This window comes from Staurois parvus, unplaced genomic scaffold, assembly GCF_062004578.1.
Source record: "Staurois parvus isolate SC_StPar_1 unplaced genomic scaffold, SC_StPar_1.0 ptg000058l, whole genome shotgun sequence".
Taxonomy (NCBI): domain Eukaryota; kingdom Metazoa; phylum Chordata; class Amphibia; order Anura; family Ranidae; genus Staurois; species Staurois parvus.
This window is the reverse complement of record NW_028317854.1, coordinates 4,678,404-4,689,527: the sequence shown is the minus strand read 5'-3', so window position 1 is coordinate 4,689,527 and position 11,124 is coordinate 4,678,404.

Genomic DNA, 11,124 nt, shown 5'->3' with positions numbered 1-11,124 from the left:
AACATATGCTACAGAACTGTTCTCTTTGAAGTCAGATCTCTAAGCCTATACTGGTATATTTAGAGGTTGGAAGAAATCTTACTTTCTTTTACATATGGTGGATTTAAAATGATCAATGTGGACATTACTAAAGAATATTCATTTTCTTTAAAACATTAAATCACTCCTAATCTGCTAGAAAAGAGCCTTAAGTGTTAATTCTCTGATAAGAGGTCTTCCTCTGGCTTAACTGTTTAATATGTGTTTGTCATGGGATTCAGAAGATGGTTTGAAGGAAAAAGGGATTTTTCTGTTTAATACTAATTCTGATTTGGTACAGATTTTGTGTTGATTACTTCTCTATGTTCTTTTCAACAGCTCCGACACAACTCAAAACACTACCAACTATATTACTTGATGTGAATTAGAATAGATACTGATTTTTGATAAAGTGCAGGAAATAAAGTAATATGTGTTGTTTGTTGCTGTCAGTCACACTTTAAATGTCAGCTATCTCTACAGTATAGTGTATGAGACCTGGAATATGGCTTGTTGCTACCGTGAGTACCTCCACTTTTTCTTTCCTCTATTGTCATTCAGGAGAATAATTATTTATTACTCTTAGATTATGAATTGAACAAGGGTTTATCAATCATAGTGTCTCACATTTCTTCCTTAAAAGGTATGTAGGTTTAAGCAGAACTGGAAGGATTCCTTTGTGCATGGAACGATGTCTGAAACTGACTGGCGTAAAAAGTTTCCATGTGGACAATAACACAAAGTGGTGCTCTAGGAAAGATCATGATGGTGAACTCTATTCCGAGAAGAATGTATTAAAGCATCAATGACCCTAACGCCACGTCAGATGACCTTGAGGACCTTTTTGTTGACATTTGATTGTGTGGATTAGAGGTCCATTCAAGGATACCATAAAAAATACCCATTTGGACCTTTGAGCAGTTTCTACAACTATTAATTGCAAGAGTAGTCCTGTAGGCTGCTGGAAAAAAAGTTGAAAGAGTGACATAGATACATGCATACTAATTTTAAACAGTATTTATATGTAGAAACAGATTAAAGCATAATAGGGCCCTAGGCTTTACTCCCCTCTTCTCAATCAATGCTTGCATTGATAGACTACTATGAACATCTCGACAGATGCACTCCAAAAAAGATTTATTCATGTATCAGGGCACATGACATGGCAGTAAGACAACGTGGGAACTGAAAAAGGCAACATGTTTTGTGCTGTCTCCCAATGCTTTCATTGACATTGATAAGGTTTGCAATCAGGTTTGGAATGACATAACCCACCAATCAGACATCGACTGCCTACAAGTACATCTTCCTCTGTGAAGGGACAAGCAAGAACACAGTTTTGAGCTAGTGTATTATACTTCTGCTTTACTTCAGAATCATAAAGGTTGTAGATGATCCCTTGCACATTCATCAGACCCTTGGCTACAGCCTAGGTTGTCTTATGGTTTATCCAGCTCTTGCATGGGTTTAATTGTGTTAAACAGGTCTTGATATGTACAGTACATTTTATGACCAGTACCACCTTACTCTTTTTATATGTGTTTTTTTTTTAATAATTACATTTTAATATTATGCAGTCTTTTTTCCAGTCAGCCAGCTTTCTTATCGCAAACTACAGTGTTACAAAATGCCTGTTGTTTACAGAGATGATAAACCCCAGTTGAATGGTTCACCTGAATTTCCATTTTTGGGTGGCTTATCCCCAAATCATATTAAAACAAGATTGAATTAATATATAAGAGTAATCACAAGCACATGAAGGAAACACTATTTTGAAAGTACTTAATTACTTATGATGTTATGGTTATGAAGACTTTTGAAATAAAAATTAGTCTTTGCATGTCACATGTAAAGTGGATGTATGAAATCATATACTAATATATATATATATATATATATATATATATGCATAGATATGTTATGTTAAATTGTTTATGATAATCTATTGACAAGTTGGATGTGGAGGTTTTTTTGTGTTGGTTTATTTACACTTGTGATGTTTTATTTATTTATATAGCAGGTTTGTGGTTGCACAGCATTTGTTAATAGAGTCATTTAATTAGGTTTGGGAAACACATGTCAGTGTTCACAGCAGCAAGGGGAGCACACTTTGAGGTTGATTTACTAAAAGTGGGGAGTGCAAAATCTGGTGTAGCTCTGCAGAGAAACCAATTGGCTTCAGTTTTTAATAAACCAACTCTTCAATTTTAGTAAATCAACCACTTTATTGTTGTTATTATGACTTGTTTGTTTATTGTGCTTTTTTTTAGTATACAGTACATCTAATTATTGCACAAGTGGTATACTGTTTTTCTCTTAATACTTTACTGCGGGTTGTGCAGAGAATGATATTAATTATATTTCATAATCAGACAAGACTGTAAAGGAGAGAACTATTGTGATCTGCCTCTTAATAATTCATAGTGCTCTGTGAATCTTTTGTCATGTATTAAATGTTTGTTTGTAAAACAAAGAATGTATGTTTTATGTATATTAATAACAAAAATAGATGTAAAAATTTAAAAAATTTAAAACGTGAAAAAAAACTGACCCAAAGTATTATTCATTCTCTTTAAACATGCATTATGATTTTACTTCAACAGATACCACCTGAGCATGTTAGTCAGAAGTATCACGTTAAGCTGCAAGTACCACTGGATAGAAAAACTATGCTATATAGTTGTTCTGCAGCATTTACCTGTGTGGGGCTCTCAATTTCTCAACCCCTATTAAAGTTGTTTGCTACAGTAAAGCAGCTGTCAACTCTGTTCAAGTCTGTGTCAATGTTTTAAAGAAAAGTTGCCACTCATACACCTAGAAGTGAAGTGGTGGAAACCAGACATTTATTATGTCATCCCTATTACACATGGAGCAAAAGATTAAAAGGGACAGTTCTTTTCTGACCTGCATACGACAGCTAACAAAGAACCCTGAATCTCTAAAGCCCCTTTTTAATTCCACAAAGCACACTTTCAATAATGTTCCAACAACCTATGGCCCATAAAGACTGTCCTAACTGTAATGAAACAGTGATAGACTAGCAGCACTGACCATTAGCGCATTAAATATATCATTAATTCAGGTACCAAGGCTCTGAAGGCTTTTCTTCAAATCTGTGCAAGCTGAAGTCACCACAAAAGCAGAAATAAAGTAAAGAAGATTATAAAGAAAAATGACTATAAGGAGTATGTTGAAATAGGTCCCTTTTAAGTAATAGCTTTAATACAAGCTAATTAGTGTTCGAGTCACTGTATTTAGCATACTGCTAATTAACCCAGCTGTCCTTATGATGTAATTTTATGGAACCACAATGCAAGCACTCTACATAATGAATATCCACACCTAAGAAAACATTCTAGAAAAATAGAAGATTTGTACCTAGATATGTATTTAAGAACAAAGGTTTTTGCTAAGTACATATAAGCAGCGATTGTAGATGATTCAGCCTACGCAATGGCTTTAATTATTCAGGGGCATTAGGGGACTGATGCCTGTTATTTGCACATGTTTACATGATATAATTGTATATACAAAAACCTCAATGTGTGATTGCAAACGATATTTGCTCAATATGTCTCCAAACATATACTCGATCAACAAAAACCATTATTATGTCCAAATTAAAGAGGTAAAGATGCAATTACATCAAATACGAAGGATTTATTGTTCACAGGGCAAAAGTAAAAATAAAATAGAGAAAAAAACAAAAACAAAAAATGATTCCATTGCTAACATAGATTATTTTATTCACTTACCAATTGTATTGCCTACAGCATATCTATAAAAAAGTGCCACTGCAAATACTTTTATTCCTTATAAATATACTTAATTCTAAACTATACATTTGGTAATAGAATAATGGGATCCATGCTAGCAGTGAGATTTGTTTTGTTTTTAAAAATGTTTTTGTTTATTTTTACTTTTTTTTTTTATCCTTAGAGCTGTGTCATTCATGTGCTGAAAGTCCCCTACCATTCCATTGCAAAAAATAGTGGGAACCTGAAAAGTCAATGGGCCCAATTTACTAAAAGGAATTGCATAAGAGCAGGGAGAATTGCTACAAATTTTGTAGACATGCATGCGAGTTTTATGTTCACATTAAGGCACGAATGTTCACACAACCAGTGAACACAATCTTAAACCAACATTTCATATTCCAGATATGTACCTGCCATACCATGTACTTGTACGCAAAAGTATCCTGTTCTCTTTGCATTGCTTCCTTTGTGTGAAATCCCCAGTGTTCTTGCTAGTCCCTTTGCTCTCCTATTGAAAACAGGCATGAGATGTCAGTGTGGTTAGTTTTCTAGCTGTGCTGGGAACTCAGCCTACTCTACTTCAATTATTGGACTTGTGTTGACTCCCCCCCAACCACACAGCATTTCACTGGGAAGATCAGTGTGATGCTGTTTCTCCACCTCCAGCTTGTATGCAGCTGTGAACAGAGGGAATGTAATCAGTTATATAAAAGGGAACAAAAAAGGGTATATATTGTTTTTTGTAATATCTATACTGAATATGCGCATGTGGCCTTTGGCAAAATGGCCACAGTCATCCCGTTTTCCATTGGTTTATTAGCCTTATACACAGTATATAAGGCATTAGTTGATCACCGGTGGGCGTATACCCTGAGGAAGTCACGTGGTTGTGATGAAACGCGTCGGTACGTCAGCTCCGGTGACACACTTCCGGTTGGCCGCCTTTCTGGGTTCTATCATCTGATCCACGCAGTACACCCATACTAAGTGGTGGCAATGCGGTTTTATCATTTTCTACATGTGAGTGGGCATTTTTAATTTACTTATTGATGATAAATAAATGGTTTTACGCTATGGAGGATGTTCTGTTCTTATATCTTTGATGTTATGGCTCTGTGGGGAGTGTGACCTGAGATTGCTAGCGACAGAGGATCCCATGCAACTTCCTGGTCTGGACGTGGCTTTGTGGTGATATTCATAAGGAGAGCTGGCCCTTGTGGTCACTGCTTGGAGGTGAGGGGGCATTTCTGCTATTTAGGATTCTTATCACCCGGTTTGAAGATCACCTACCACGAGCACATAGTTGTTGATCTGCAGCTATTCTGCATTTTGGATATCCACACTGATTACCAGCACTTGTGTGATTAATATACAGTTCTTTCTGGACTTTTTTTCATGGTTTCATGTGCATTTATTATGTATTTGTGGGAGTGATTATATATTTTTTTTATTTATTGGTCACTTTTGCTGTGTCTTCACCCCCAGAGGGGTCACTTGATTATATACCATCAGTCCCCCAGTGGACTAGGGGTGGCTGGTTTGTTGTTTTTTCCCAATTCGAGAAAGGGTTCACTTGTATGAGTACAGGTTCACCTGTTCACTATCAGCAGCACTTTATTTGATCCGATTGGATCAACACATCGTATTGTCACTTTATTGATATTATTTATCTGCTGTGTGTATGCTCATTTTATATCTATTTTCATTTGTGTCATATTGCTAGTGCTTCACCATTATTTTGAACTAAATGTTTTGCCTTTCTATTTTTAACTGAATGGGTTGTTTTACAAAATGAGGGAGGGGAAAATCTCCCAATGGGAACACTAGTTCTGTCAACATGGAATTACTTTGCAGGAATTTCCTCTCACTTCTGGTTTTGACCATGGGACAGCAAAGCGAAAGGTAAATCTCCCCAATGGGACATACAGTAGATGACAAAAAAACCTGACAGGGGTTTTAATACATCTTTACTCTATCCAAAATGAAAAAAAATGTTTTGCTCATAGTTCTACTTTAGGAACTGACCTGCTAAAGCATACAAATGTATTCAGCGCACATGTTATGTTCCCTTCCTGAACATCAAAATTATGCTGCTTGTTTTGCCTTATATGCAGATAAGGTGAACTTATACATGTGCTGTGATTCTGCTGTAAAAAAAAGAATAATAATGTGAAAAATTCCATGATTGCCCACCAATGTAGGAAAAGAGCATGTGCTTAGCAAACAAGCAGCCCCCAAAATCCTAAATTCAAAGCAAATAAGGCAACATAAGTACTGGTATTGAGTGTTACATACTTGCTCAAGAGCACATGAAACCATGTACATTAGTATGCCATCCCTAAAGTTGGCACAATACAGTATGCACACTTTTTACACACATTTGCATTGTGGCATCCTTAGTGAATCATGGACTATGGCTGCTTATCCTCAATATCTTTTACAGTCTACTTTAGTGCTATTTGAACGCATTTCATGCTGTATTGATTGTGTATGAAAAACACATAACAGATGTCCCAAAAAAATTAAGGAAACTCCTATTTTTATTTTTTGTATACCAACACTCAGGCATCGAAAAGTGCTCTATTTAGCATATCATATAGTAATGAACTTTTCAGTTGTGCTCAAAAGTTTGCATACCGTGGCAGAAATTGTGGAATTTTCCATCTTTACAAAGTTCCATTACCTTGTTATGCAGGACTTTTGACAGTTCTTTTCTGATCCCCATGGCTCAGTACCTAGCTTAGTCAATGTTTCCATGTAAGAGCTAACAAACTCATTGACTATTCATACACTGACACTAGCAATTTAAAAAGCCACAGATGTGGGACATTATTTATTTCAGGTACTTATATAGCGCTGTCAATTTTTTTTACGCAGCGTTTTACATATATATTGTACATTCACATCAGTCCCTAACCCTCAAGGGGCATACAATCTAAGGTCCCTAATTCATACCCTAGTATGTGTATGTATGAATGTGAATTAGGGACCTTAGAATTTAGACAGGAGCCAATTCACCTACCAGCATGTCTTTGGAGTGTGGGAGGAAATCGGAGTACCTGGAGGAAACCCATGCAGGCACAGGGAGAACATGCAAACTCCAGGCAGGTGATGCCGTGGTTGGGATTCGAACCAACGACCCTAGTACTGCCAGGCGGAAGTGCTAACCATTTAACCACTGTGCTGCCCTACATTAACCTCTAATTGGCATTTTAACCCGTGCGTGTCACCTTGTGTGTCTGTACCAAGGTCAAACATTCCAGGGTATGTAAACGTTTGATCAGGGCCATTTGGGTGATTTCTGTTATCATTATGATTTAAAAAGGAGCCAAACAACTATTTGACAATAAATGGCTTTATATGATCATCATCCTTCAATAAAAGAGCATTTGTTTGGCATGATCAGTCATGTTTTCAATATCAACGCCCTGGAGTGGACTGACCATTTGGAAACTCTGGCACTGCCGAGGGCCCAGGGTCAGTAGGGGGCCCCATGAGATGCCCCTGGTACCATTTTCATAGGCTTTTTTGAGTTTGGGCAAGGACACAGGGGCCCCATGATCCTCTATTGCCCGGGGGCCCCATGAGTTGTCAGTCCGCCCCTGTCAATGCCAAAACTTCACAATTTCTGTCAGGGTATTCAAACTTTTGAGCACAGCTGTATACTGTACCATCTCAATGCATTGTTAGTAAACACTGTCAGAATCTGACAGTATTCTGAATCTGAATCTGATTGAGTTTTCTGGCCTAGTTTACAGATGCATCAATGCAACATTATATGCACATCAAAGTAATACATTAGGATTTATGGTTCCAGCAGGAAAGGTTGCAGGTTAAATCTAAAAATGCAGAGAAATCAGAACTCTGTGAGACAATTCCAAGGGTTCTATGTTAGTAAGGAGAAATTTATGAGGAAGGGGATAGAATTTAAATTCCTCAAAATACCTTTTCCTAGCCACTTTATGAGCATTTAACTTAAAGTACCCCTATTATAACATACAGTAATTAAAGTGTTTCTAAGACTAAACTAGTAGTGCCTGTACAAATGTATGAAAGTATTCTGGAGTGCTTGAAATCAGAGAGGAATAAAGGAAAAATAGGACCATTGCAAGTTCAAATCTTTGGCTCCTTTATTCCTTAAAAATGTCATGACAAGGCACAAAGAAGCTGTTCAGTTAGCATTGTCTGCACTGGCATGACTCACCACCTAAGACACTAAAGGGTTAATTTATTAAAACCGAAGAGTGCAAAATCTGGTGCAGCTCTGTATAGAAACCAATCAGCTTCCAGGGTTCGTTGTCAAAGCTTAAATGAACAAACTGAACTTAGAAGCTGATTGGTTACTATGCAGAGGTGCACCAGATTTTGTACTCTCCAGTTTTAGTAAATCAACCTTATACCGTAAGATAACAGACAGATCACAGATTGTATCTCCCTGGTATACTTTAGGAGAAGAAAGGTCAAAGCTGGGTCTTAGGCTGCTGCCTAGGGTACCTTGCACTGTATATGATACAGTTTTGTTTGAGATTTTAAATTCCAGGGTGCTCTTACATGAAAAAGTATGACATACCTGCATTTTAGTTCCAGGGTGCAATTTAAAGCTGAACTCAAGGCACTTCTTCTTCACAATCTCCATTTGCCATGCTGAGTGCTTTTCTTTGGCCTAGCTGACTCCATTGCATCATTGCTTAAACTTGTACTTACCATGGACAGTAATTCATGCTTATTGCTGTGCTAACCTCTGCTCACCAACCTCATTCACCCATAATAGTATTGGTGAGTATGAACCTAATATAAAAATTAATAATTGGCTACATGTTTTTAATAGTTAGAATTTACTTTCATGATTATTTGAATTTTTTTGGTTTACAAACTTTTATTAGCCACTTGCCTCCCTTTCTGACCAGTGTCATTTTTTGTTATTTGGCACTGCACTATTTCAACTGGTAATTGTGTGGTCATGCAACAGTGTACTCAAATGAAATGTATCTCCTTTTTTTCACATAAATAGAGCTTTCTTTTGGTGGTTTTTGATCACCACTGGATATTTAATTTTTTGTGATACGAACGAAAAAATTCAGAAAAAGTAAAAATAAAGAAAGATATTTTCTACTTTTGGTTACAAAAAATATCCAATAAACTCAAAGCTAGTCATGAATTTAGGCCAAAATGTATTCTGCTACATGTCTTTGGTCAAAAAAATTCCCAATACATGTGTATTAATTGGTTTGCGTGAAAGTTATAGTGTCTACAAATTATGATATATAATTTATGCAGCTTTTACTTTCTGTTTATCATATTTGTTGAGGTGCTAAAATGCCAGGGCAGAATAATAATGCCCAAATGACCCCTTTTTGGAAAGTAGATGCCCAAGGAATTTGCTGAGAGCTATGTCAAGTCCATGGAAGATTTTATTTTTTTGTCTTAAATTTTTGAAAAATTACAAATTTTTTTTACACAGAGTTTTGACTTAAATGATATATTGCTCACGTATGCCATGGCTATATGAGGAATAACACCCCAAAACACATTCTGCTACTTCTCCCGAGTATGGGTATACCACATGTGAGAGACTTTTAGGCAGCCTATTCACATACAGGCCCCCAGAATCCAATGACCACTTTCAGGCTTTCAAAGGGTGTATTACTTCCTCACTACCTATCACAGTTTCAGAGGCCCTAAAGTTTTGCGGCGATTTTTCAAACACTAATTTTTTGGGGAAAAAATACACTTTTTTGAATCTTAGTGCACAAAAACTCAATATATTGCCAAATTGTTTGATAAAGTATAAAAGATGATATTACGCCAAATATATAGATACCAAACATTTAAAATTGCACATGATCATGCAATGGCGACAAACTATGTACATTTTTTAATATCGATAGGCTACGCTTTAAAAGCCTTTACAAGTCACCACTTCATATTTACACACCAGGGCTAGTGCTAGAATTATTGACTTCAATCTGATGTTCGCTATGATACCTCACATGCATGGTGTAATCTCTATTTACAGAACCGATGCTTGAGTTCACTTTTGCGCATGAGCATGGGAGGGGGTGATTTTTTTTTACTTTAATTTTTCTTCTTTTTTCTTTACACTGTCTCTTTCTTTTATCAATGTTATTGTTATCACAGGGAATGTAATTATCCCCTGTGATAGCAATAGGCAATGACAGGTATTCTTTTCTGAGAAATCTGGAGTCTATTAGACTCTAGATATCTCCTCTGCCCTTAAAGCATCTGATCACACCAAGATCGGTGTGATCAGACACTTTCCTAATTTTAAAATGGCGCTGTTAATATCCAGCGAACTGGAAATAATGAAATGCTTGTAGCTTTCTGTTTCTTAGACCATAGAGATGATTGGAGCCACTCTGGTCTTTGATTAGCTCTATGGTCAGCCGGAAGAACTGCCAGCTGCATTCTCAGATTCCCCTGTGAATACAGTGGAAGGCGGCGGGGGCATCCTTTCCCACTGCCTGTAAAAATGATCCAGCAGCTAATTAGTTGCTAGGATTGCTTTTACATGAAAGCCGACCACCAGCTGAAAACAATGATACTAGGATGATGCCTGTAGCTGCAGGCATCATCCCGGTATAACCACTCAAAGTCCAGCAATGTATCAGAATGTTGCTGGTCCTTGTTGGGCATATATGTAACAGCAAAGAACATGGGCATATGATGAATCAAGTCTGTGGACCAATATAACCGCAGTTCATTCTTTTTTGTAATGCCCATATTGAGCGTTAAACCCAAAAAATGTTTTAAATTCAGAAAACTGTGATGATCTGTTTCTGATACACACATCAGGTGCTACATCTAGTGATTTCTCTTGAAAGGCAATAGCCCAATGGGTAGCCACACAAGCAGTGTGTATCAACCTGTCCGAGGAAGTCTTCAGGTACCATAATGAAGAGCAAACAGTTGGAGACTTTAAGAGAGTTACCCAATAACTTAGATGCTACCTGATCAATCTTACACCAGATTGGAGCAATCTTATTACAGGACTCTTGACTCCAAAGTCTCCTGACTTTCATGATTATTTTTATATATCAGCTACTTTTACAAATGCAGCATTGATGTGTGCAGACTTCAGCTTCTATTCATCAACTGTTGACCATGTGCCTGTTTTAAGATTACAACTCCCAACTTTCATTGTTTTAGTGCCTATGCTGGTCAAACTTTGGCCAATATGTGCCAAATAGGCCAAAATTGAAACTGTGGGTTGTTCTGTCAGCACTACATGGTTCCACAAAAGCCAACAGAAAAAAACAAAAGATTCAGGTAGAAAATTATTGGAATACAATCAGATTCAGTCACTGTTAGGGTATTCAGGTAGCTGCAG